Consider the following 25128-nt stretch of genomic DNA (forward strand, 5'->3'; position numbering starts at 1 on the left):
GATCACACAACATCCTCCCAAGGTGAACAAAGCAACAGGAGCAATACACAATGCACAAAAGTCGAACACAACAACAGGGGTATATACAATGTACTGAAGGAGAACACAACAACAGGGGGTATACACAATGAACTGAAAATACTTTACAGATTACGGAGCCTATATTCAATGCACTGAAGAATGTACTGAAAATACTTTACAGATTACAGAGGGTATACACAATGCACTGAAGAAGGACACCCCTTTACTGCCTAAACACAATACATAGAATGAGGACAACAACAGCGGGTATACACAATGTACTGAAGGAAAACACAACAACAGGAGCTATACACAATCTACTGAAAGTAAGATATCCTTATACAGCCTGTATGCAGTGCACTGAAGGCAAACACAACAACAGGGGTATACACAATGAACTGAAAGAGAACACAACAGGGTGTATACACAATGAACTGAAGGAGAACACAACAAGGGGTATACACAATCTACCGAAAGTAAGATATCCTTACAGAGCCTGTACACAATGAACTGAAGTAGAACACAACAACAGGGTGTATACACAATGAACTGAAGTAGAACACAACAACAAAAGGGGTATATACACAATCTGCTGAAAGTAGGATATCCACAGAGCCTACACACAATTCACCGAAGGAGAACACAACAACAGGGGATATACACAATGTACTGAGAATACTGTAGAGATTATGGAGCCTATATCCGATGTACTGAAGGAGGACGCCCTCATGGGGCCTGTACACAATGCACTAAATTAGGACATTTTAGCATGCCTGCCCGTGGAGCCCCTACTCTTGGTGCAATCTCACCTGAAAATCTTTTTGAAAGGTGCATTTCTTACCAAGCCTCCTAGAAAACAGGTGGCTCTACCTTCGGATTTTAATTTCATCTTGAAAAAAATGAACTCTTGCTTTATTTGAACAAGCTAACCTGGCTGACTTGAGATTCTTAACATTGAAGACAGTTTTACTGATTGCTCTGACTTCTGCAAGAAGAGTATTTGAGTTGCAAACTCTTTTGGTGGATAAACCTTACCTCATTTTCCATAAATATAGGGTTTCTTTTCCCTAAGCCAAGTCTGTTCTGAGCAAGGATAAAGCCCTGACAGTGACTGAGATTAAGAGTAGCAAGCTTGGCTAAGGCTTAGTTTGCTATGCTTTACAGAAGAAAGAGGTAATGTCCTGCAGCTTGGTACAACAGTAAAAGCACAGGGATCCAAAGTACTCCAAATGAGGTGTGCATGCACAGAAGCCCTGGGCCTAGTATTAAAAAAGGTAGTGCAGAGGAGAGTGAGACACACAGAAAAATCCAGCCCTGTAAGATGGCTACTAATGGCTCCTGTCCCCAGAAAGTCAGCTCAAAGATGAACTGCTAATAGGGTAATTCTTCCTAAGAGAAGCAACTCCCCATGATGTACTTATTGTTGGTTGGACAAAGAGAACACATGGGTCTTTAATGGGACAAGCAATGTATGATGGTTAGCACGAGAATGCAACAAAAAGTCCATCATTTACACATCATAACATGCGACCTACCACACAGTATTAATGCGACATTACATAACAGGTGGAATTGAATGCAAGCAGCATAAAGTAGAAAGTCTGGTTACGCAATCCTTTCCAATTCTCTATTCTATCCTTCGATCCCACTGCTTTTTTTTACAGAAATAGGTTTTATATTTTCAAAGATGAGATGGAAACCAGATATTAGTGAAAACTAGTAGAAGAACACAGCTGCAGATAATAGGAGTCAATAATGTGACTGAAGCAGATCTGAATATGTCAGTATATGCTGAACCACTTTATGTGTGCATTACAGACTGAAAATACGGCAGCGTACATTCAGTAAACAGGGGTTGATGGTGCAACGAAAATCAGATACCATGATCAACCTCTGCCCAGAAACAAGTCGCAGAAGAAGTACAAGCTCACAATGGAGACCAATCTAAATGCCTGCTCTTATACGGATCCTTGTAACTCTACTACAGTGCCGTCTCCCAGCAAAGGATGACCTTCAGTGGTGACATCAGCTGAGATGGTGGGGTTACTAAGACAGGGCAGCTAAACATACAAATGTCACTTGTACAAATGACAGTACAAAAAAAAGGAATTCTACAGCTCAACTGAAAGGAGGGCATGCAGGTACAAAAAGTGTCATGGAAAATACATATTAGGTTTTGTGGAGGCAATTCTTCCCCTAAACAAAGTGCAAAGTTAGATTAATTATCAGTGTCTCACAGTTTAAACATTTATGAAACACGCACACTTCAAGAGGGTTGAGGTACACCGGTTCCTAGGAAACAGAAGCACTAGCAATGAATTACAAGAGTCGAATCATTAAAGCACGGTGACTTGCAAACAGTGCTGCTAAGGTGTATCTGCAGAACTGGAAAAAATGGGCTGTTCCTTCTGTTCTGAAAGAAAGGACAGCAAGCGCTGTGTTATCCTCAGAAATGTGGCCAAAATCAAAATAAAGAAATATGGTCTCTGTTAATAAATGGTCTATTAATGCTACCATCACAATTTACCACCAATCTGTTGCACTATAACAACACAGATAGAAGAGCGTTTATCCTACATACCCGGGTGGTAGAACTTTGCCACTGAATCTACATACAAGCTTCGATATATATGGCATTAATCCCAACCAACATACCCCCACCCCACCCACATAGGGGGTTATCTCTCTTTTAATTTTGCTAATACTTGGAATTAGTGGGAAAAGCACACATTATCATGAAGTTAATTATCCTTATCTGTCATTCTGTGATTTGTTTTTCTTATACTGGTCTTTCTGAAATAAGCACCGTATTTGTTGTGCTGGTCAGAATATTACAAACAAGGTATTACTTGTTACAATATTGCTCTAAATCATTTGTTAACTGAAGTATTCTGAATGGTCACGTTCCATAAGTGTTTACTAGGCTAACGACCACAAGGGCCTTTTTAAACCTAGCCGTGCATCCCAAATCTCTGACAAGTTCTGATACCCTTGATAAGTGTAAGCATGGGCCTGGGATATGAACCATTTACAGGTTGCCTGTGTCCACAACAGACATAGGTGCCACGCCATGGATGAATTTCCTGTTCTCCATCCGACTGCCCAAACTGCACTTGAATTGGGTTAGGGAGGAACTCTGCTTCACATGGATGGAGAAGCCTGTTCCAGAGACGGGGTAGTCTGTTCACTGGTGGAGGGTGGGAAAAAAAACTTCACCGGTGAACAGAAAAAAATGTAACTGACTGATGTCTGCAAATCATGGATCATACACAAAGAAACAAAAAAAATTTAAAATATATATCTACAGTACTTATATCATTGTACACAACTTATGAAACACACACTATTATACATTCCATCAGGAAACTCACAAGAAAAATACTTGTGTGTGTATCTAGGAAAATCTGAGTTAAAAAACACAAGTTTAAACAGAACATCAGTAATACTAAAGACACAGCAGCAATAAGATTGTAGACCTGACTGAAATGCAAACAGACCAAAAAAAATATTGGGGTGAGAAGATGGAGATAGTCTATAATGCAACAGAGACTATAGCTGGGAGTCTCAGAAAGGAAAAAATGCTAATTTGACACCATAAGGGCCAACTGCATAGCCTGTGTGTACTATAATGAGTTTTCAGTGCTTTTCTGAGAGTAACCTTAAGAGGCATTAGTTGAGAAAATCACCAGCAGAGCAGTTCTCAGGTTTACTAATATGTGTGAGATGACGAGACACAGACCAAAAACATGTCAAAGAATACTGGTGTATTAATGGTTTAACAGCTTGCCATCTGCTAAGAGTACACAGAAAGAGTAACGAGAGAAGTAATATCAAATGTATAACAGTTGCCATGCGATTAGTACCAAGATAAAACTGTATGGGTCTAAATGATTAGCTCAGGAGTAGATATAAATGCTAACAGATGGAAATCGTTAGCACTCAGACTCGGTGCAAGTGATGTTCCCTTTTTTTTTTTGACTTGTGACTATAACGAGTGCAACTGCAGTCAGACATGACCCTCTCCTTCAAAATACCACAATGGGTATATGCAAGCACCCAGGCTAGGATACAGTCTCTGTACGATATCTTATCAGCACTACTTGTAAAGGGTATACACAAGCACCCAGGCTAGGATACAGTCTCTGTGCGATATCTTGTCAGCGCTACTTGTAAAGGGGTATACACAAGCACCCAGACTAGGATACAGTCTCTGTGCAATATCTTGTCAGCGCTGCTTGTAAGGGGTATACACAAGCACCCAGGCTAGGATACAGTCTCTGTGCGGTATCTTGTCAGCGCTGCTTGTAAGGGGTATACACAAGCACCCAGGCTAGGATACAGTCTCTGTATAATATCTTGTCAGCGCTGCTTGTAAGGGGTATACACAAGCACCCAGGCTAGGATACAGTCTCTGTGAGAAATCTTGTCAGCGCTGCTTGTAAGAGGTATACACAAGCACCCAGGCTAGGATACAGTCTCTGTGCGATAACTTGTCAGCGCTGCTTGTAAGGGGTATACACAAGCACCCAGGCTAGGATGCTGTCTCTGTAGGATACCTTGTCAGGGTTACTTGTAAGGGGTATACACAAGCACCCAGGCTAGGATGCCGTCTGTGTAGGATACCTTGTCAGCACTGCTTGTACGGGGTATACACAAGCACCCTGGCTAGGATACAGTCTCTGTGCGATATCTTGTCAGAACTGCTTGTAAGGGATAAACACAAGCACTCAGGCTAGGATGCTGTCTCTGTAGGATACCTTGTCAGCACTGCTTGTACGGGGTATACACAAGCACCCTGGCTAGGATACAGTCTCTGTGCGATATCTTGTCAGAACTGCTTGTAAGGGATAAACACAAGCACTCAGGCTAGGATGCTGTCTCTGTAGGATACCTCGTCAGCACTGCTGGTAATGCTAAACACATCTGCCTGTCCAGAACATGAAGGAAGGGAAATAAGTGTCAACGGAGTATTTCCAATCTACAATAAGGTCACCTAAAATGATCAACTCTCCTATGCCACTGCTGGCCAAGCAAAAAAGTGTTGCTATCGACAACTTTACTATTGACGGTTTGTTCATTCAATTAAACAGACACAAAGATAGGTGCACAAACACAAAGAGTCTGTAGTACCACTCTGCGCTATAATTCACTGCAGGTTCACAATCACCAAGCACACACTGTTCTCACTGGAATGTCCGATGTGTTCTATTCCAGAGAAGTATTTAGAATTCTGGAGTACAAAATCTTCAGAGTGCTACTCACTTGTAAACACTGCGTGCTGCCTAATTTGTCTCATCTTCTGTATACTGGATGTTCTCCACTAATGACTACATTTACCAAAAATAGGCTGCAAAATTGTCTGACACGAACTCTGGCTCAGAATGAAATAATAAGTGTCAGTTATGAATTCTTACATTTTCTGATACCTGCATGATCACACAGAGCCAGCCTGAGCAATCAAAGGGGATAAGACATAGAACCAATCTTACATGGAATGTCAGTCCACTGCAGAATGACCATGCGGACACAGAGACAGACACAAACACACACTTACTGTCAATCATATAGGTCACCAGGCCACTTAATGGCTTGCCTTTGGAATGAGGAAGGACACCAAAAACACTGAAAAAAAAAATGTCATACTCTTTGGGGGGGGGGGGGTCATAAACTCTACACAGAAGGCATTGCAGCTGGAAATCAAATTAGAAAACCAAGGAGCAGCAAAATACACATCATTTATGTCTGCATTTATTACTACTGCACATTTGAGCAAAGATGAAGATGGAGAAAGGTCTTCTGTTTTGTACCTGGATCAATGCCCATGATGTTTAACAGACACACCGAGGAAAAACGTATTTACATAATTTTGTTTTATTACTTAACTGAGCCATGGCAATTAAGTATAGGGAGGTGTGAGGAGAATGGAGTACCACGGGAGTAAAAAAAAAAGCAGACACTGTGCTGTGGCAAGCTATCACCTCTTGGTATATAAATATTATCACAAAACAGTGATATCACTCACATGACAGCAGCATCCACAAGTCAAAAGTTTAAAAATAAAAAAGTTATTTTAGAGGCTGCACTCGTCACAATCTGGTACTTATATATATACCCACTCTGAAGTCAATGCATCTCAGGGAAAGAAGAAACCCCCAGGATGACACAACCTCCATCTTCTGGGACAAAAATTCAGCAGTCGTACACTAGTGATTCCACAAAACACTGTCAATCACTAGTGTCTTGCACACAAGCCTAGCTCCCACATACAAGGGGAGAGCATGTGAACTCCAAATACTGTATACAGCAACTGAAAATCAAGACTAATCCCGGACACTGTAGTTCCGATGCAAAGTTCTTACCACTATGGCACTATGCTGCCTAAGGTTTACTGTGCAGCAATAACTCCACAAAGACATACACGATCCAGACAAACAATACAACTACCCTGTCTTTATCCCCCTCTCCTCACACCACTGAATGTAAGATGACTGTTACCATGTGTATCAGCGAACAAGCCAACAGAACATTCCATAATCACCTCATACCACTAAATGTAAGACTAATGTTACAATGCATATCAGCAAACAAACCAACAGAACATTCCGTAATCATGTCATACCACTGAATGTAAGACTACTGTTACCATGCGTATCAGCGAACAAACCAACAGAACATTCCATAGTCACTCATACCGCTAAACGTAAGACTTCTATTACCATGCGTATCAGCAAACAAACCAACAGAACATTCCGTAATCACTTCATACCACTGAATGTAAGACTACTGTTACCATGCACATCAGTTAACAAACCAAGAGAACATTCTATAATCACGTGTCTCAGCCTCCCAGTCCTGCTGTTGTACCACCATGTTAGTCTGTTTGGGCCTATAAAGTCACAGAAAATTTTCATTAATCCCTGATAGGTTCACAAAACTGTTAGAAGAAGGTACAGCTACTTAAAAAGTTAAAATTATATTGTTAAAGTTTTCCCATTTTATTTTTTGGGCATGAAGCCCTTTCTAACCTCCATTTTCAAGCTCGCTGTCCTGTTACTCCCTTTCAGCCATCTGTAACCCATATTACTTCTTGCTGGTGTGTGTACTGGTTTGTAGGGAGTCGGCCTTTATGTACCCTTATAATTTCATTGTTTGCTTGGTAACCATGTAAGTGAAATTGTCCTTCTGGACATTTTTCAGACATCTACCCAGGCTATAAAAGCAAGGCTACAACACACACGTGTCTGTGTGTGCTAACTAAAACAAAATAAATACTAGATAGGAATAACGATCCAAGAACATTACTATACAAATATCACCACATCAAACAGGTTAGCACTTTCATACTACAATAATTAATCAGAAAGTACAGCTGTGTACACTAACCATAAATGTAAATGTTCGAGTGTAATCACTGTTGCAGTCATCACACTTGGGTTATCTGCCTGCAGGTAGCCATCAGTTTGCCCGAATACCAGAGACTTAGTACTTCTGTGTCGGTTGCTGTCGCTCCAGGACTGACGTCAGGTAGTCAGTGGTATAAAATCGGGCAGCCGATGCCATTACATCAGTTTTTCTTGCCCCAACTGTCTGGAGCCCCCAAACAGGGAGCTAGTTATGGTGGAAGAACACCACTAGTAGAAAGTAAATACCAAAAATTCCCTGTAAGGAGAGAGAAAGAAAGAAAGACAGAGAGAGACAAGGGGGACGGGAGGGGGGGACCAGGACTGCAACAGTGAATACACTCGAACATTTACATTTATGGTAAGTGTACACAACTGTACTATGTTCTTCGTGTTTCACTGTTGCAGTCATCACATTTGGGTTGATTCCCAAAGCTGAGGAAAAGGGGTGGAGGCAGTCCAGGAAGCTAGGGGCTGGCTAGCAAGCCTTGCAAAACTGCAGAGGCAAACCCTGCCCTGGATTTAGAGAAGAGAGGCAGGTGGTGATATTTGGTTCTCTGAGGAAAGCTGCAGAGGTGGAGGCTGCTCTGGTGGAGTGTGTCCTGACCCCCCTGGGGGGAGCCTTGCCATGCTGTTTGTAGCAGAAATGGATGCAGTGTGCTATCCATTTGGAAATGGTTTGCTTAGAGATGGCTTTGCCCTCTGCCCCTGAAGCAAAGCTAACCAGCACTTGATCAGGCTTCCTGAAGGGTTTAGTCCTGTCCAGATAGTACTTGCGCTGTCTGTGCACATCTAGAGAGTGAAGAATCCTTTCCCCCTTGTTTTGTGGGTTAGGAAAGAATGTGGGTAAATAAATGGATTGGTTGAGAGCCACACTGGACACCACCTTGGGCATGAAGAATGGATTAGTTCTCTGAGGGATACCCTGTCTGCATGGAAGATGATAAAGGGTTCCACAGCCATGAGTGCTTGCAGCTCAGAGACTCTTCTGGCTGAAGTGATGGCCAGGAGGAAGGCTGTCTTCCAGCAGTGAAATTTTAGCTCTGCAGAAGAAGCTGGTTCGAAGGGGGGGCAGTTTTCCAAGACAAAGTTAAGGTCCCAAGCTGGTGTTGGTGCCCTTCTGGGGGGCCTCAAGTTGCTAGCCCCTCTGAGGAACTGTTTAATCAGAGGGTGTGAAAAAAGAGGCTGCTCAGTGGGAAAGTGAGCACAAATAGCAGAAACATTAATTTTTATGGAGGAGAATGAGAGACCACTGTATAATAGGTCAGCTAAGTAATCCAGGATGAGAGAAATGGAGGGCTGTAACATGTTGGCCCCTTTAGCCTGGCTCCAGGTGCAGAACCTTTTCCATTTATCTGCATAAGACTTTCTGGTGCTAGGGTGTCTGGCCTCTCGGATAACATCCAGCACCTGTTTACTGAGGACGGTAGATTGGTCAGGGGATAGGGATAAGCCAAGCTGCCAAATTGAGTGTTTACAACTGGGGATACTTGAGTTTCCCTTCCCTCTGGGTTAGGAGGTTTGGAATCTGAGGAAGATTCCATGGAGGCAGCGGAGACAGACTGTGTAGCATGGGGTACCAGTGCTGTCTGGAGCTATGAGAATGGTCTTTGGTCTTTCCTCCCTTATTCTGAGCAGTACCCTGGGAATGAGAGGTAGGGGAGGAAAGGCATAGACTGAGAGGTTTACCCAGGGAAGGACAGGGCATCCACTTTCCAAGCCATGCATTGATGTTCCCTGGTGCAGCATTTGCTGAGCTGATGGTTGGTGTGGGAGGCAAAGAGGTCGACCTTCGGGCTTCCCCATTTCTGAGTTATTAGGAAGAAGGTGTTTCTGTTGATCTGCCACTCATGGGGGTCCAAGAGCATTCTGCTTAATTGGTATGGCAGGGAGCTGAGAGAGCCTAGCAGGTACTGTGCTAACAGGTGTATTTGCATAGAAGAGGCTGTGAGCCAAAGGGTCATGGCCAGCCTGCACAGCGGGTAGGAGCGAGTCCCTCCCTGCTTGTTGATGTACCACATCACAGTAGTGTTGTCTGTCTTGATCAGGAGAACCCCTGGAGAAAGAAGGTGTTTGAAACTTATTAATGCACAGCCATCATCACTTTTAGACTGATGTGCATAGGGAGTTGCTGGGGGTTCCATTGGCCCTGTATGCACCTGCCGTCCAGGTGTGCACCCCAAGCGTAGTCGGATGCTTCTGTGGTGAGTGTCTGGGAGGTGGGGATTGAGGAAAAGGGCAGTCCCTTGTTGCAGGAGAGTGCTGTTGCCCACCAAAGTAATTCCTTCTTCAGGCAAGGAAATATAGGCAGAAGAGCTTCCAGATCCTGAGAGTGCTGAAACCAAAGGCTCTTTAGGTACCATTGAAGTTTCCTCATATGCAGTCTGACATACGGAATGATGAGTATGCAAGAGGCCATGAACCCCAGAGTTTGTAGGATTTTCCTTGCAGAAAGCTGGGGGCTGGTGGCCAGTTGAGAGAAATAAGCTGATAGGAAAATTTGTTTCTCTGGTGTAAGGCATGCCATCTGGGATGCTGTGTCCAGACTTGCTCCCAGGAAGATTATCCTTTTGGTGGGTACCTGTTTGGATTTCTTTTCGTTGATTGTGTACCCTAGGGAGGTTAGTAGGTCCTTTACAAAGGCCAGGTCTTTCAGCAACTTTTCCTGGCCGTCTGCCTGAATAAGGCAGTCGTCCAAGTAGGGGTAAATCTGAATATTTCTTTGTCTGCAAAAGGCAATGGCTGGAGAGAGGCATTTTGTGAAAACTCTGGGAGCAGTAGATAAGCCAAAGGGAAGCACAGAGAACTGAAAGTGTTGAGATCCTGCCCTGAAATGGAGATGTTTTCTGCAGGACTTCCTGACAGGAATGTGGAGGTAGGCCTCTTTCAGGTCCAGCATAGTTAGCCAAGCGTCCTTGGAGAGAATGGGTAGTAGCGGCTGGAGGGTGAGCATTTTGAATTTTGGGATCACCAGAAAGGTGTTTAGAATGGAAAGATCGAGGATGGGGCACCAGGTGCCCTCTTTTCTGGTCACCAGAAAAAGTCTGGAGTAGAAACGTTGGCTTATTTGCTCTGCAGGAATGTGCTCTACTGCCCCCAAGGAGAGCAGGGAAAGGATTTGTTTTTGAGCCTCTGCCCATTGACTTGGTGGTAGATCTGGGAACCCTTTTGGGGTTGAAAGGGTGTGGAAGGATAATTTGTACACCTGAGACACGATGTTCAGAACCCATTGGTCCTTGGTAATGCTGGCCCAGCTGCTTGAGTAAAAAGAGAGTTTTCCTCCTAGGGGTATGTGAGGTTGGGAAGGGGCAAGTCATTGTGAGTTCTTACCATAAGGGGGTGGCTTAGAACTCCCTGGTTTTGAAGTGGAGGTAGTCCACTGCTTGGATCTCTGCAACCCCTGGGACTGCTGTCTGGGGGGTCTGTTTCCATGGGATCTAGGTTGGGCCTGTCTACTCGGAAAAGGACCAGTGCTTGGAGGGGAAATGCCTGCTGAACCTAGGGGGCTGGACCTGTAAGAAATCTTTAACAGTCTGCATAGTTTTTGCTTTTTTTACATCTTTTTTAAGACCTCTTCTGTTTTAGTGCCAAACAAGTTATCTTTGTGGAAGGGTGCATCCAACAATTTTGATTTGACATGGTCTGGCAGGGGTTGTACTTTAAGCCATGCATGTCTTTTAAAGACAGATCCGGTGACTGCTGCCCTGCAAGAAGCTTCAAGGAAAGTAGGAAATTTTATGTTTAAGGAGCTCCAAGGTATGTTGCTGATACTTAAGCATATGGAACTGACAATTTAGTGCCCTGATAGCAAGAGTAGCTGAGGTGTACACTTTTTTACCCCATCTGTCCAGTGCTCGGGAATCTCTGTCTGAGGGGGTGGGATTCTTATCTGAGGTTGCTTTAATCCCTTTAGGCCTTGAGTAATGACCTCAGGGTCAGCTGTTGGATTTTTAAAAAAGATATTTATGTGAATCAGGGACTCTGCAGTACCTGTCTGGTTTTTCTGGGAGCAGGAGGGAGGGCATCTGGAGTCGAGGAAGACATCATCCACCACATCTAGGACTGGGGGGATGGTTAAGGGCCTGTGTTGCAGAAGGTCCAAGAACTCTCCGAGTCTCTTTGTAGACTGTGGGTAGTCTTGACTCTCCCATTAGAAATGCTCCCTTAAGGCATGCAGGGTTTCCCCAAAGGAAAAATCCTCTGGGGGAGAAGCTGAAGGAATGGATTCCTCTGCATCAGAATCCTCATAAGTGGAGAGTGGCTGCATGTCTTCATAGTCAGATGTATCGGAGTCTTGTTCACACAAAACTACTGGAGACAGATCGCTTTTCCTTTTTGAGGGAGTGGACTGGCCCCTAATCAGCATGATAAGGTCTTCTGCCATTTTAAGCATTTGAGACTGAGGCAAGGGAGCAGGTGCCTGAGCATGGGTAATCAGTTTCTTGGTTGTGGTTCGACCCCTGGGCCTGAGGAATTTGGTTGTCTTCGAAGGAAGGGTAGACGTGAAAGAAGATGTCGGTTTATGCCGGGATTCGGTGTTGCGAAGGATTTCCTTGGAAGCCGGTGCCTGCACAGTGGCTCCGGACCCATCCAAGGTAGAGACAACCGCAGGATCCTTAGAAGAAGAAGAGTTCTGCGGCATACCGGACTCCGAAAGGGTCTCGGTAGCGGCCTGCAAATTAACTGAAGTGGGCATCGGGGGCTGTGAAAGCACCTCACTGAGTTACAGGTTTGGTCCTGTGCAGTCTATCTCTGTCTTTATCTTTATGTTTTTTTGGAAGATCTGCTGTCGGATGGCTTACTGAAGCCATATTGGAATTTGAGGAATGTAAATGGAAATATCTAGCTACAATAAGGGCCTGACGCTGGATAGTTCTGGCTTTAAACAGAGCACAGAAGCGACAACGAGAGATGTTGTGGTCTGGGCCTAGACAAGTGATGCTGTAAGAATGGAAGTCCCGATGTGATGTTTGCTTCCCACAGGCGAGACAATTATTAACTTTTTCTGACATCAGTTAGTGCAAATAAAAAAAGGATCCCCAACAGGGTACTTAGCTTTCGAAGACTTCAACTTCAATTCGGAAACAAAACTCAAGTAGCGAATGACCGACATTCGTGCAAACTGCTTCTGCTTTGGGCACCACGGCAAGAAAGACTGATGTAATGGCGTCAGATGCCTTCCTTTATACCACTGACAACCTGACGTCAGTCCTCAAGTGACGGAAACCGACGCAGAAATACCAATACTATGGTATTCGGGCCGGCCGAGGGCTACCTTGGCAGGGATAACCCAAATGTGATGACTGCAACAGTGAAACACAAAGAACATCTTCATCGAACATTTCCTGCTAAAACACTGTTTAAATAACAAATCAAGACAAATCACATTCATGGAACACAACACGATACATACACCATAAAACCTGTTTGTTGCTTTAATAAAAGTCCCATTTGTATAGTAACATTCTTAGGTCTTTCTTCCTCTCCAGTAGTGATTTTCTTTTACTTTATTTGCATTTGTCAGCATTTTCAGTGTGTTTTTGAGTTTTTTTTTAAGGAAGTTATATACACAAACACACATACATATATATGTATATACATACACATATATATATATTTGTGTGTGTGTGTATATATATATATATATATATATATATATATATATATATATATATATATGTGTGTGTGTGTGTGTGTGTGTGTGTACATGAATATATAAACAATTTAGTGAGGACAATCAGCCACATGTCTTTGAAATGTGGGAGGAAACCGAAGTACCTAGGAAAAAAAAACATGTAGCCACAGGTTATCATATAAAACTTCACACAGACACTAAATGTAGCTAGACCTGCAAAGATTTAGATATCTTATCAGTAGGCAGGTTGTGGGAAACTAGCAGATGCACACATATTTCCTCATTAATGCAATGCCCCTTACTGTAGAAACCAGAAGTTCTGTACATGGCACTAGCCTCCACAGCCCCAGCTTACAGCAAGCTCAGCACCCCCCTTACTGGTCATTAAGCAGAGCTGGAATCCACATGCCTAATCCCTTTTTTCTGAAACAGCTGGGTGACATCCATGACATTATTTATTGCCAGACATTCAGCAGTTCAATTTTGTAAAGAAATGAATTTAGATTTACATGGCATAGTGGTGAAGTGGTTACTACTGATGATTCTGAAGTCCAAGTCCCAAGGTCAAGGATTCAGGCCTGGTTACTTTCTGGATCCACCTTGATTTTTTTGTTTGTTTTTGTTTGAGCACCCTCATTTCCATTCAGCTTTCTAATGCTCAGTGCTTAGACTAACTGGCTGCTTGAAACAGTTGCAATGTTTGTACTGTGGAAATGTACTCACCAGATGAGTCCATAAAGGATCCAATGACTCAGATGGACTTACCCTCCTAACAAAATGAAACAAACACATTCAACTTTGTTTAATAATGAAAGACCTTCATGTTGAAACTTACTTATTTTCTGCTCGATACAAATAAATAAATAAAACAAAAGTGACAATCAATGAGAAAGTACAGCTATGGAATCATTTACTGTTATAGTATATGTCCTACTGATCACCGCTGCAGTATTCAAAACTGGTGGGTTATATTGCCAAATTACATTGATGTCCGACCAGGGTTCCAAAGCCAAAACCTTCAATAGAGTCATATATCCGAAGTATGACCTAAGACCATGGGCGTAAGGGTACATAAGCAAATATACGCCCACAAATCCTCAGACTGTCTCTAAGCCAGTAAGCCTGTAGATGTCTGCGTACTGAAACAAAGTGGTCAGCTAACAGGGGAGAGGCAGAAAGTAGTCCCCCTCAATCCAAGAAAAAAAGGAAGGAAAGTAAAAGAGAAGGGGGATGGTAGGGTGAACAAGACTAGTAGGAACAGGACATCTACGGTTATGGTAGATACTTATACAAGTGCACTATGTCCTTCCTTGGATCAGTGTTGCAATATTCCAAACTGTTGGGTGAGTCCCAAAACTTACAAAGAGTGTAGTGTGCTTGGATGAGAGAGTTGTCCAATAATCCAGACAGGACTGACATGGCAAAGCCAGCTCTTGATTTAGGGAAAAAGCATCCACTCTGTAATGTTTGGTAAAGGTATGCACAGAAAACCAAGTAGCTGCTTCTAATATGATTTGACAGTCAATCCTCTTGTAAAAGACTCCAGATGAGGCCACTTCCCTAGTACAATGTGCCTTTGCTAGAGACGGTAAAGATTTACAATACTGAGTGTAGCAGTGTAGGCAAAAAGGAATGGTTTAGAAATCCAGTTAGCAATAGTTTGCTTAGAGACTGAATTCCCTAACTTGGAATGAGACAAACAGTTGGTCAGACTTCAGGATGTCCTAAGTCTTACCCAAGTAAAATTGGGGTTGTCTGTTGACATCAAGGCAGTATAGAATCCTTTTCCCCTTATTTTGTTGGTTAGTAAAGAAAGTGAGAAAATTCATAACCTGATTGAGAGACCATTCAATTACCACTTTAGGCATGAAGGACAGACTGGCCCTCAAAGAGGTTTGGTCCTTATGAAAAAAAAAGGGAGGGGTTGCCACGTGGTCCTGTAGTTCAGAAACTCATCTAGCCGAAGTAAGGGCAGTCAAGAGAATGGTTTTCCACATACAAAATTTCTGACAAGCAGAGGGTACTGGTTCAAAAGGAGGGAGGGTTGAGTTTTTCCAGCATACAGTTGACTTCTCAAGCAGGCAGGATAGTTTTTCTATGATGTTTTAGGTCAAGCACACTTTTCACAAATTGTTTTACCTGTAGTCTGGACAGAAGAGGAGGATTCAGGGATAGTCAAATAGCAAAGGTGTGCCTTGGTAAAGGAATATGCTACACCGGATTTCAACAGCTCACACAAATAAGAGAGGACCATTAGGAGATTTGACTGTTCTGAGTCCTGTTTATGAGCATGTCACTAGATTGTAAATCTTTTCCATTTAGATATGTAAAACTTCCTGGTAGTAGCATTCATTGCCTCCTGGAGAACCTGTAATACAGCTACAGAAAAATGGTGTCTAAAAGGTACCAGAATCCTATAATCCATAATGTCAGGTTGAGTGGTAGAGAATGGGGAACCAATGTTGCCTTGGCTGAAAGGGAGTCACCATAAAGATTTTTGGGTTGTCTCTGTGAATCTTTATTAAGACCTTGTGAAGAAGAGAAAGTGAAGGTCCCAAGGAAAGGGCATTGCATCCATTTTCCAAGCTTGGGGACAGCATGTTGGGTGCAAAAAAGAGGAAGTTCTTTGATGTCGATGGAGGCAAACAGATCTGTGGGAACCCCTTTCCCATTTGTGGACTATATCTAGGAAGATCTCCCCGTTTAGCATACATTCATAGGGACCTTCTTTGATCTGCTTAGAAAGTCTGCCAGGACACAGTCCTGTGAAGAAATGTACACTGCTTGGAGACAGTTTTGCTTTTGTGGCCTGATCCCATGCCAAAAAGGTTCATCTGCACAGTCAATAGGATCTGATGCCCCTGTTTGTTTATGTACCACATAACTGCAGTGTTGTCTGTCAGCACTCTTAAGGGACCTGGATTCCAAGAGTGGGAGATGATCTGCAGAGCCTGGATTAGTGCGCCTGCATCTTCCTCAGATTGATGGGCTCTGATCTTACATTTGGTGGTCATTGCCCCTAATCTCTCAGGTTGCCTGACAATACTCCTCATGCATTGTCTGAGGCGTCTGTGTGGAATTCCTGTTGCAGTGTCTGCAGTTTGAAAGACAGACCTGGCCTGAGCTCTGTGTGTGACATCCACCAAAGGAACTCCTCCTTTAAGTAAACTAAAGTAGAAATCTGGGTGTCCAAGGGATGAGAGTGTTGAGACCAGGTGGACTTCAAATGCCACTGGATCTTTCTCATTTGGAGTATAGCGAGGGGGACCATAGGTGTAGTTTCGGTCATAAAGTCCAGTGCTCTGACAACTTCTCTTGCTCACAAGTCTGAAGAGGAAGAAGAGAATGGAAGATGAAGCAGCTCTGCACTTTGTTTGGTGGTAGAAAATCTTGCATAAGTCTGTTGTCTAGTCTGCAGCCCAAGAAAACTAGGTCTTAGATTGGTTCTGTTGTGGACTTCTTTAGGTTGACTATGAACCCCAGACTCTGAAATAGGGACAAGGTGAAGTTCAGATGAGCCAAAAGGGTCCACTGAGAAGATGCTTGTATTAGCAAGGTTATTCAAATAACGGAATATCTAGAGTGAAACATTTAGTGAAAAGTCTAGGGGCTGCTGAAAGTCCAAAAGACAAAGCAGAGAACTGAAAATGTAATGAGCATGTTGAAAAATTCTGAATTTTTCTGTAGGAAGGGTAAATGGGAATGTGAAGGTAGGCGTCCATTAGATGCAGATTACACCAGGAAAGCCTGCAGAAGAATGTATGATAGAAGAGTTTATAGAGACAACATCCTGAAAGAAGGGACTTTAAGAAAAGTGTTGAGGGTGGAGAGATCCAGTACAGGTCTCCAGACTCCTCCTTTTCTTGGAACAAGGAAATGGAGTAAAATCCTTTTCCCACATACTGTGGGGGAACAGGCTCTACTGTGCCTTGTTTGAGCAAAGCTTGAATGATGTGATGGAGTAACTATCTTATTGTGGGGGGGGGGCAATGAATGGAGGGATTTCCTTCCAAGTTACTATGTACTCCTTCTGAATAATGGAGAGGGACCTTTTCTCTACAGTGAAGAGAAACCTTTTTTAAGGAAGACGTGAGCCTTTTGGATAGGGGAAGGGTGGGACCATGGGGGGAGGGGGTAGTCAGGCACACTTGCCTGGGTAGGGAGGCCTCCCAGATCTAGATTCCTTGCCTGGCTGGTCTTGTAGTCTTTTCCTAGACATTTTCTTGCCTTACAAGAAAGGTCAAAGGTCTATGCTCCATGAGAGCAAAGCCGTCTAGGACCAGAAGCAATAATGATCTATCTACAGTCCATTATTTTACCTTGTTCTTCTAAATCTTTAAACAGACTAACAGTATATGGACCAAACAAAAGGTCCCTGTTCAGGGAAGAATCTAGAAATTTTGCATTAATGTCCTCTGGGAGAGGCTGCAGGCATAACCATGTATACCTACTCAGAACCAATAGCAGCTGCCCTGGATGAAGCATCTACTGCATCACAGCTGCATTTTATGCTGTGCCTGGTGACCACAGATATGGCCTGCTGTTTTACTGCCAGGTTCCTCCATACAGAACCATGTTTTATTTAAATTCCACAAAACAGAGAACAATTACTCTCATTTAGGTCTAATAATTCAAAGCTTGAAAGGCGTGACTGGAAGACATAAAACCTTCGTTCCCAATCTGTCCTTCGCACTGCTCTTTTTATTTGAGGGGGTCGCACTGCTCTTTTTATTTGAGGGGGTCACACTGCTCTTTTTATTTGAGGGAGGTCGCACTACTTTTTTTTATTTGAGGGGGGTCGCACTGCTCTTTTTATTTGAGGGGGGTCGCACTGCTCTTTTTATTTGTGGGGGAGAGTAACGGCAACAGGTAGATGCTAGGAGGGTTTGGCTACAGACAAGGAAAACACAGAAGGGTCTGTAACTATTGTTTTGTACAGAAATGTTAAGTCTTCAGGTATTTTGTAAAATCTGACAGGCCTTTTAGGGGCTGGTGGCTGAGAGTCAGAAGCAGTGGAAGTGCATGTAAAGGCATCAATCGAGGAAGGTCTCCAGAACAGGAGGTGCATGTGCAGGGTCCGGAGTGCCTACTTCCTAAAAGTTACAGTATCTTTGCTGCACCTCAGAAATCTCCTTAGATTCCCATTCAAAATGTTTAATCATATTAACAATGGTTTCCCCAAATGACACTTCTTCAACAGAGAAGTCAATACAAAGGGAATTTTATCATCAGAAGCCACTTGGCTTGTCAAGTGGGAATTTTATTTTATTTTAATTTTATCTATAATCTTTCCAGGGTAAAGCACTGACCTCCATGGACCTTTTTCTACTCAGCCTGGGAGTTGTGTCTGGTTAATTGATTTGTTCAGTCCAAGAGTTACCCAATACAGTCTGAGGGAATCAAACCTTGCACCTCTGGACCACAGCTCGTTAACACCTCCTTAATCCTGAAGAAATATGGGAAAAGTAAGCCACGGAGTGCTCAGAGTTTGATTCAGGCCCTTCAGCCTCAGCAGATGCCTATGTGACTCCTTTGAGGAGTGGTAGGAGAAGCAGATGTTTTCCCTGCAAAGAATGGTGGCCTGACGGCCATCACAGCCTTAAACAGGCCCTGTAAGACATCCATCCTCTCCTTTTCTTTAGATGTCACAGGACAGGAAACATTTTTGGTCTTTAGTTTTTTTTTTCTTTCTAGGTGAGACATCCACTTTAACTAAATGGAGAGATTACAACCCCTGACGTACCTCAGTGAGTGACTCTGATATTTCCTCTTTAATGAAGATCTGCTGTATGCCTTTGGAAATAATTCCTCCTTCTCGTCATCAATGGTTTCAATGGATTCAGTCGCTTCAGACAAGTGAACCACAGATGCCATACCAGCCTCTGGTTGGGTTAGGGTAGCAGGCATCTGATGTACCTTGGGGTCCAAAACCTCTGTGGATAAGTTAACAGTCTGACTGGGCTGTCATGATATCAGGCCTAAGCCTCAAACTTTTTCTTCTGGATGGGCAGGATGCCACGGCTAGTGGGGTCTGCCATTATTGACTGGACAGGCAACTTAAGGTGTTGGGTCTCAAAGTAGGAATAAAGAGATAAAAGTCACATTTCTAAGGTCTTAAGGACAAAGGACCAACATCATATGATGTTTACAGTCATGTTCTGTGCCTAAACAGAAGAGGCACCAGGAGTGGAGATCCTTAAAGGGAATCTGCCTACCACAACTGCACTTTCCCCTCCTAGCTAACGGTACCAACAACCACACATACAACAGAGGGACCAGTGCGAGAACGGCATTCAGACTGGCAGAGAGATAGTCTCAGGATTTATGCTCATATGTCTGCTCATGCACCCTTACACATGGCTCATATGTCTGCTTATGTAGCCTTACACATGGCTCATACGTCTGCTTATGTAGCCTTACAGATTCACTTCTAAATTTCAAAATCCCAAAAGCTCGAGTTTCAGAACATTGAGTTCAGAATTCCAAGATCTTGGAATCTCGAAACAGTGAACCCTCCCCCAATACACCACTAAACACATGAAAAACAAGTGTATGCAAGGGGGCAAGCCCCGCTGCACCCCCCACACCCCCTGCTACTTAAATATACCAACTCTGAGATCGCACTACAGCAAGAACAAGGGAAATCACCTGGTCCGCGTTGTATCCCATTCTCTGTTCAGGATTTCGAAGCTTTAAAACTTCGAACATATGGCTCATACATCTGCTCATGTACCCTTACACACAGCTAATACGTCTGCTTATGTACCCTTACACATGGCTCACACATCTGCTTATGTATCCTTACATATGGCTCATATGTTTGATTATTTAGCCTTACACATGGCTCATACATTTGCTTCTTTAGCCTTACACATGGCTCATGAGCTTGCTTCTGTACCCTTACACATGGCTCATACATCTGTTTATGTCTCCTTACACATACCTCATATGTTTGCTTATGTAGCCTTACACATGGCTCATAAGTCTGCTTATGTACCCTTACACATGGCTCATACATCTGCTTATGTAGCTTTACACATAGCTCATACGTTTACTTATGTACCCTTACACATGGTTCAGATGTTTGCTTATGTAGCCTTACACATGGCTCATATGTTTGCTTATGTACCCTTACACATGCATGCTTAGGTCACACATCAGACATGCGGCAGTATGGATGGTTTTCATACTCCAGACAGATGTCAATGTTATTTGGCAAGATAACACAACAGTATAGAATACTGCAACAGTGATCTAAGGAAGACATATGAGCAAATGAAATGGCAGTATTATTCCAACTTTGTTTCTGGACATCAACAGGATTGCCAACAGCAGACAAACATGCAAAAGGTTTCCTAGTTAAGATTTGTTATCGGAACAGTAACACTATATGAGCATTATTTAAAGAATACAACACCTTCCATGCACATCTTATGCAGCTGCTAAGATATAGAATATCTTGTCCTGGAAAACAGTGAAACTAACTACTGCCCAAAGTAAACCTTAGCTCAATGGATTAAAAAGATGGCAGGGCAGTATAGTACACAACAAGCAGTGCAAGACAATGTCAAGTAATGCTCTCCATGCAGATGGCAGGGCAGTATAGTACACAACAAGCAGTGCGAGACAATGTCAAGTAATGCTCTCCATGCAGATGGCAGGGCAGTATAGTACACAACAAGCAGTGCGAGACAATGTCAAGTAATGCTCTCCATGCAGTTGGCAGGGCAGTATAGTACACAACAAGCAGTGCGAGACAATGTCAAGTAATGCTCTCCATGCAGCGATGGGCATTCGGTCATTGCCTGGCAAGTTTCAGAAGCAGAATCTAAACCAATGTAATTTTCAGAAGTTTAATGGGAGGTGGGTACAATATACTAGTAGAACTTTTTCCTAGTCAGGCATGTGCACTTAATTAGGACACAGTACCATAGCCATAGGCACACTTTACAGAAGAGAAAACACTGCATCTCTACTGTTGCTGAAACATGAGGTTTGCAGAACTGGGAATGGATCTAAACAAGGATTTCTTGCAAAAGAATGAAGCTGATAAACTCACAAAATAGCATAACAAGCTATAAAGCCATACCCTCTGCAACACAGAACGACTTTTTTAACCTTCTGACATACCTAGTATTGGGAAATAATTTTACAGAATATTGGAGTAGTAAAAAAAACCTTGTGTCATTTTCTTCGGCAAATTTGCAAAAACGAGTGGAATGGTTCACAGCACAATCCTAAAAAGTCTTTGCCTACAAAGGTGAACTCTTCGAACCTGTGGGGAGACAGTACTTGAAAGGGCTGCTCTTGTACTTACCTTGGTCAGTGTTTCATAAACTCTATATCAAGAGAGGAAACGCAGTGATCTGAACCTTGCTTCAATACCAGCAACAGGCTAAACGCAAATATAACCGATCTGAAACAAAAATATCTAACAGCATCCAAAGTAACCCACCATGTACACTAAACTATAAAGATAGTATAGCATACTTGATACAGAGCTGGGTGAAAAACCTGGAGACCTAAGTTTAAACCTCAACAGCTCTCAGGCAGAGACCGGGGTATGAATGGCATCAGATCGACATGAACACTGTGCGACTCTCAGCAAATAACCCTCATGCTTCCCTATTTCCTCTGAAAAAAAGGATGACATACTGTACGACTACCCTGTCAACAAACTAGGGAATCAGCAACAATCATCTAGACAGCATATCTGAATAACAATTGTGGGTGTGTATGTGTGGGTGTGTCTGTGTATTTACTTGCATGTGTGTGCGGATGGACACACACACATAGTAACTCAAACTTAAATTTTGCTGACACTGAAATTATTGGCAAAAATGGAACATGCAATAAAATATCAACATTTTTTTTTTGTAGGGAAGCAAGATGCCGGACCTCCCATTTGGGTGCTGTGCCGCCTCCATCCCATGATATTACACACACACACATATATATATATATATATATATATATATATATATATATATATGTAGCTATGTATATCCATATACGTACAATATTTACATACAATGTGTCAAAGTTATACTTCTGTGCAATCATTCAAAAAATTGCCAGGAATGAAAAAGGCTAAAACCAATACAAAGATAGCAAAGTCCTACCTAATCTTTTCTTTAACAAGCCACGAGTATTACACTATCTGTCCAACCACAGACCTCTGCAAACAACTCGGACCAAAAGTAAAACTCCAGACTCTATGAGATATTTTCGTCATTCCTAATTAGATCATTGCTTTGTGCAAATTCTGTTTGCTTAAGCATTTTGTGGTAATGTGAATCAAAGTCTGAGAATGTAATTCCTCTCTCTCATTGTCCCAGTGGGCTTGCCCTGAAACAAAGCACATTTTCACTGATCATGAAATCTGCTGTCTGTCACTTTAGAATGCTACCAGACACCACGACACAAACAAAAGGATTTGACAATATTAACAAGACACTGATGTCAACAACATCGCACAAAACCCCTTCTTACAAATGAATTGTACACTCAGCTTTTTGCATCTGTAAAGAGAAAATGCAAAATAATCAACTTGAATGGAAGGCAGAGTGCATGCAATAATGCAAAACCAACTCCGACACTAGTATGTTAGAACAGATGGAAGGCATCTGCCCACACCACTAGTGATCTATATTTTAAGCAGCAGGATGCAAAAAGGGTCAACCAGCCACTGGATGCAACTAGGATGGAACAGCCAAAAGCTAGCCTCTTAGTCCAGGGGTTAAAAAGGTGTACCCCTTGCTATCTGGGTAAACCCTCGCAGAGGCCAATTTCACTAAAACTAAAACTGCAAATGAATGTCATTAACCTGCAAGGCAATATCTGACTTGGCACACTAATTATCTGTACCTTAACACCACCTTCACTCATCTTCACTAACAAAAATAATAAACACATAAAATTACAATGAAAACACGCCGCGCAAATGAGATTTCAGGAAAACCAAGAAAGAGCAAAATGTACTTCAAAAGGTATAACTGTAATCAGCTATTTGTAAGAGAACAGAAATCTCAAGAGATGGCAAAGTACATCCACAAACAAGATGCCCAAGTAAAAATGCACTCAAAAATAAATAAAATAAAATACGTAACTTAAAAAAATAATATCCACTGAAAGTAAAACAGGTAAAGTAGGTTCAGATTGAGGATGGAAAGCTGTGGAACCCAGAAGCCTGGCAAAATGCAGCAACAACACAAAGAATTAGGGACAGACAAACACTGAGGGTGCAAAAGTGCAGGCACACATACTCTCTTCAAGATGAGGTCACTGCATTTTATGGTTGGTAAGACGGTTCTTGCTGGCCCATGTCCACTCTTCTTCCCAGAGTTCCACTCACCAGTTCTAGACACCAACAATGAAGCCCCTAAAGTAGCTGTGATAACATTTTTTTTTTCCTGAAAGGATGTTAAAAAAATATCAATGTTCTTATCCAGGTCAGGGATATATCTACAAGACTGCATCTAAAGTTCATTATAGATTTAACAGAAAAACACAGAAAGGAAACAATGCACTTGTAAATCTTCATTTCAATTTAAATTAATTCTAATTTTCTAGAAAGATTTACTATGATGTGTTAGTTACAGCTATGGCTGATACAGTTAAAAAAATGGATACTGAGAATCTCATCTGCAACACCCAGTAAATAAAATCAATGAAATGAGAAAAAACTACGAAATCTTAGAAAGCTCTCAGTACAAGCACTGGCAGAAATTAAAGTAAAGTTTAACACAGTAAAGTGAAAGAAAGGCAGGATTTTGACAATAATGGGGTACGTACTGTTAGGTGCAAATACATTCCTGAGCTAGAGTCATCTCTGTAGTAAGGGTATGAGGCTGAAACTTGGAAAAAACACTTGAACAGTCCTAGATCTTGAAAGTGAACCGAGTTACCTTGCTCATCAAGTTTCTGGGCACAGGTCTAAATGAATGTTATTCACCTTTTTATATGATCATTAACTGCATTGTAAAGTCAGCAGTGAACATGTAGGCTCTGAATGCTCACGTCTCTGGGAGGAATTGATGGGAATGTCTCTCACAAAGGCCTGCCGCCGCCACCCACACCCACACACACACACACACACACACACACACACACACAATCTACGTTTGAGACAAGGGACAGAATGGAAGTGCCTACTAATAAGGGAACTGCCCTTAGTCCTTTCACTGAACATCCATCCCTGTGGCTGATATCCAGGGATGCAAGACAATAATCTTGAAAGCACACAGTCATTGCAGCAGCTTGGATGAATGTCAGCAGGCACGGGGGAAAATGTGTCAAAAAAACAATGCCACCTCCACTGGCATACAGGGATATAGCTCTACCTATGACCCAAGAGACACATGTTTGATTATCAGCACAGGTATCTGCTGGAAATAGCTTGGGGAGGATGAGCGTATGGGGCTGGGGGCAGTATAGGGCCATCCTATGCTGAAAGGAGGGACAGCAAAACTTGCAGAAGATCATGAACCATGAATTCAATGCATCAGTTTGTGAACATGGTGGTATCCTTTAGCAAGTGTGTAGACGCAGGCTTTGTGATGAACATCAGAATATTATGGAGTCCAGTCATATTACAGACCCATATTGTGTTTGGTGATGTATCCTTTAGCAGGTGTGTAGACGCAGGCTTTGTGATGAAAATCACAAGATTATGGAGTCCAGTCATATTACAGACCCATATTGTGTTTGGTGATGTTAGCGGAATTCACATTTGAGTTTCATCACTTTTATGTAATTGTTGTGCTACAAAAGAAGCACTTTATGAGTGAAACGACAGCAGCCTGATGTACATGTTGTGCTTTTTGCGTGTATCTGTATGTGTGTGTGTGTGTGTGTGTGTGTGTAAATATATATATATATATATATATATATATATATATATATATATATATATATATATATATATATATATATATATATATATATATATATATATATACACACACATATATATATCTGTGTGGTGTGCTCACTTGTCTGTGCATCTGCTGATGTGCACTGCAGATGCAGCTAATGTCTTCACTGTCAACACTATAACACTGACAGGATTAC

General features: G+C 42.4%; 1 protein-coding gene across 1 annotated transcript in view; it reads right to left on the bottom strand.

The window, feature by feature from the left end:
* LIMK2 (LIM domain kinase 2) overlaps positions 1 to 25128 on the bottom strand; it is a 1082830-nt gene that overhangs the window by 618792 nt on the left and 438910 nt on the right. The gene's annotated exons all lie outside the window — the stretch shown is intronic.

The sequence above is a fragment of the Protopterus annectens genome, chromosome 4.part0, assembly GCF_019279795.1.
Source record: "Protopterus annectens isolate FY-2018-M chromosome 4.part0, PAN1.0, whole genome shotgun sequence".
NCBI classification, from domain to species: Eukaryota; Metazoa; Chordata; order Ceratodontiformes; family Protopteridae; genus Protopterus; species Protopterus annectens.